Source organism: Triticum urartu, chromosome 3 (assembly GCF_003073215.2).
Source record: "Triticum urartu cultivar G1812 chromosome 3, Tu2.1, whole genome shotgun sequence".
Lineage (NCBI taxonomy): Eukaryota > Viridiplantae > Streptophyta > Magnoliopsida > Poales > Poaceae > Triticum > Triticum urartu.
This window is the reverse complement of record NC_053024.1, coordinates 716908615-716913149: the sequence shown is the minus strand read 5'-3', so window position 1 is coordinate 716913149 and position 4535 is coordinate 716908615.

Below are 4535 nucleotides of genomic sequence, written 5' to 3'. Positions count from 1 at the left end.
AAGGTTTAAGAAGTGGATAGTGATGCTCTCTGCCCCGCGCCCCCCATGAACTTGGCTCCGCCCTCATTTTTAGCCGTAGTTTCTTTGGCTTGCATCGAGAGGACTACCTGCACCCCCTAGCTATTTTCTTTCTAGTTCTTATTTTCTGCCTTCGCTTTCTGGGTGCTCTAGGTTTGCATGCCTGCAGGCCCAGTCTATCTCTGTTTCTGCTTTTTGCTTCGGGTTCCCGCGCTCTATCTCGATGAATCCATGTACTCCCAATGAATAGACACCTACGTATTTTATCTTGGAACGTTAGTGGACTGGGGCGACCGAACAAGTGTACTAATGTCAAATCTGCCTTATTAAGCAACCAACCCTGCATCTGTAATTTGCATGCAGCAGACTAAACTTCAAGATATCTCCACTTTTAAAGCCTCCTCCTTTCTTCCTCCTACGTCTAGAAGTTTCCACTTCTCTCCTTCAATCGGAGCCTCGGGTGGGCTGCTTACTTCTTGGGACGACAGCACACTCGTATGCACTAAAACTCATTCCGATATACACTGTCAGATTTGCAATACTCCTGGCCACTTCACTGCTAGATGTCCTCAAGCTCTTTGTGATCGTTGCAAGAAGAGGGGTCACTTATATGTTGTTTGCAATGAATTCTTTCCATGGGAATGCACCCCTGCGATGTGTGCGTTTCAGTCCAAAGGGCAAGGTTTCTTTTACATTCCTGATTTTAGTGTGGATAGGCAGCCTAGAGAGCGCATTTTCAATATTGTTGTCACTATTACTGAAGGGTCCGCTCCAACTAAAGATATTGAACATGAGCTGAGCGTGTATGTGGGTCAGGGGTGGAGATGTTCGGCTAGATTCTTTGCTCCGCAAAAATTTGTTATGAGAATGCCGAACCCTAGAGAGGTTGACAGAGCTCTTTTTGTTGAACATGTTAGACTTAAACAATGTGGAGTTAGTGTGAAATTTCCCCCCTGGTCTGAGGATATTGACTCTGAGGGGCTTCTGGAAGTTCCATGGGTCAGAATTGGTAAGATCCCACCTAACAAAAGATTTGATAAATTTGTAGCTTATGTGGGGGGGTTGGTTGGGATCACCCTAGAAGTGGATATGTCGACCATTAATCGCCCTTCTTCTGTCAGAGCAAAAATAGGATGCAGATCTGTATCCCAACTGCTTGTCACTGCGGAAGGAGTACTTGGGGGACGCTTCTATAAATTCACCTACGAAATTGAAGAGGTTCTTGTTAAAAACCCTGTTGATGAGGAGCCTGTGGATCCTGTTGCTGATGAAAAAACCAATCCTGAGTACACTCCTAAAAGGAGACGTACTGATCAGGAGAAAAAGGAGAGCCCACCTGATAAGCATCGATCTGGCAAAAATGATTACTCTCATCGTGGGGGCAAGGCCTGTCGCCTGGTGCCTAGTGATAATGAAGAAATTGAGGATGAGGCCTCATCTGATAGTGGGGAAGACACTTCCTTGCTTATTGAAACAATGCAGAAGGAGATTAATGATTGTGCTAGAGAGGAGAAGCCAAACTCCTCCAAGTGGATCGTGCCCATTGAAACTACTAACTTTGTGACAGATTCACAAGATGTTCAGGTGACTGGTGATGCTTGTAATGTTGATAGCTTAAATTTTGTGGCCGCTGTTACTAACTTTGATCAGGTTGTGGATGTGGTGGGTGAAACAGATCCAGGCATGAAAACTTCATGTGACTATGTGGTACAACTCCCATCCCCGGATCATCTTGAGGAGTTTGTCCTGACACCTCCTCTTGCAACCGAAGCTAGACTCAGGTTCAGCAAGCGTAACGCTTCCAGAATGCAGGACAAGATGGAAGATAGGGCGGTGAAGCTGGCTTGCAAAAAAGACCCTGAAGGTACTTCCAAACCTGCTTGTAAAAATTCTTTTGATGTCTTGTCCAATTATGAGCTATTGAGTAGAGCTAGTAAAATGGGGGTGGACATACCTGATGACTCGTTCACTTCTGTGGATGTTATCAGAGAGTTAGAGATTGTTAGAGGTGAGCTAGTTAACAAGAGCAAAACTGAATCCATTGCTCAGGGAATGGATGAAGATATTGTGATAATTGATGGGTTGGGCAGAAGTAACCATGTGGATCTAGAATGGCTTGATCAAGAAGAACACATCCTTGAAAAGATCTCTTCCAGTAAATCCAAGAAGAATAATAGAAAGAAAGTAGGTATTAAAACTTCTAGACCTGTGACTAGAAGTCAAAAAAGTTGTGCCCTAGAGACAGATATGATTTGTAACCCTACAATGCCTCCTGGTAGGGTTACTCATTCCAATTTCCATAAGAAACGTTCCAAACGAGAGGCCTCATTTGAAACTGTCGAGGGGTGGGCAAGAAAGGGATGGCCACCTTTTGGAAATATGCCCTAGAGGCAATAATAAATTAGTTATTATTATATATTTCATTGTTCATGATAATCGTTTATTATCCATGCTAGAATTGTATTGATAGGAAACTCAGATACATGTGTGGACACATAGACAACACCATGTCCCTAGAAAGCCTCTAGTTGACTAGCTCGTTGATCAATAGATGGTTACGGTTTCCTGACCATGGACACTGGATGTCGTTGATAACGGGATCACATCATTAGGAGAATGATGTGATGGACAAGACCCAATCCTAAGCCTAGCACCAGATCATGTAGTTCGTATGCTAAAGCTTTTCTAATGTCAAGTATCATTTCCTTAGACCATGAGATTGTGCAACTCCCGGATACCGTAGGAGTGCTTTGGGTGTGCCAAACGTCACAACGTAACTGGGTGGCTATAAAGGTACACTACAGGTATCTTCGAAAGTGTCTGTTGGGTTGGCACGAATCGAGACTGGGATTTGTCACTCCGTGTAAACGGAGAGGTATCTCTGGGCCCACTCGGTAGGACATCATCATAATGTGCACAATGTGATCAAGGAGTTGATCACGGGATGATGTGTTACGGAACGAGTAAAGAGACTTGCCTGTAACGAGATTGAACAAGGTATCGGGATACCGACGATCGAATCTCGGGCAAGTATCATACCGCTAGACAAAGGGAATTGTATACGGGATTGATTAAATCCTTGACATCGTGGTTCATCCGATGAGATCATTGTGGAGCATGTGGGAGCCAACATGGGTATCCAGATCCCGCTGTTGGTTATTGACCGGAGAGTTGTCTCGGCCATGTCTGCATGACTCCCGAACCCGTAGGGTCTACACACTTAAGGTTCGATGACGCTAGGGTTATAAGGAAAGTATGTACGCGGTTACCGAATGTTGTTCGGAGTCCCGGATGAGATCCCGGACATCACAAGGAGTTCCGGAATGGTCTGGAGGTAAAGATTAATATATAGGAAGTATAGTTTTGGCCATCGGAAGTGTTCCGGGCATCACCGGTAGTGTACCGGGACCACCGGAGGGGTCCGGGGGTCCACCAGGTGGGGCCACCAGCCCCGGAGGCCTACATGGGCCAATAGTGGAAAGGGACCAGCCCCTAGGTGGGCTGGGGCGCCTCCCACCAAGGCCCAAGGCGCCTCCAAGAGGGGAGGGGGGCAAACCCTAGGGCAGATGGGCCCTAAGGCCCACCTCAGGTGCGCCTCCCCCTCTTCCCCTTGTGGCCGCTGTCGTGGTTCTAACTCTGACAGTGATGTAGGGGGGTGAGTATGGAGAGTCTAGATCTTAGCTATGGAGAAGTTGTAAGCACGCGAGGTTTACGAGTTCGGGCCCTTCTCGGAGGAAGTAATAGCCCTACGTCTCGGAGCCCGGAGGCGGTCGATTGGATTACGCGTGTGTGGATAACAGGGGTGCCAACCCCCCATACTGAGGAGGGGGGGTGGCTTATATAGAGTTCGTCGGCCCCCTCTTGCCCTCAGTAATGCAGGGTTTAAGGTACATTTAAGATTGGGCGTTACCGGTAACGCCCCTAATAAAGTGCTATAATGACCGTAAAGACTACTTAACAGGCGACCGTTTGCCTGCGGAGTGGCTTTAGGTCTCCTGGCAGTCGAGTGGTTGGCTTCATGGTCGAGTGATAGCTTCTTGGTCGAGTGTCTTGAACCCGTCGAGTGGGATACCTTCAAGTTGATTGAAAGGTGATTTCTTCTAGGGATGTCCTTGGATAGGGCTCTTTGGATGGGTCCGTGCCCCTACCCTAGGTACATAGCTTCATCATTAGCCCCCGAATGGATCGAGGTTAGAATGGGGAAAGAGTTGGGGATCTTTCCGACTGGTTCTTTGGGGCTGCATGAGTGCCTCGTTTCGGGCCAATTGTCACGGATGACGTCATCAACCTCTTTCAGTCGCCTTGATCCATTCCAGGCCTTTCGTCGAGTGAATTTCTTTGCTTGTGACATGCCGAGTGTCGGCGCGAGCAGGGTCTTCTGTTTTGACAAGTTGTTCTCCGGCCCGCGGATGTCGCGGGATTCGGATTTTGGGAAGCGCGCGGGACGGGAGCAGCCGTAGTAATCGGAAGCGATAAAGCGGAAGCTCCTCGATCTCCGCGTCGCCTTTTTCGCCACG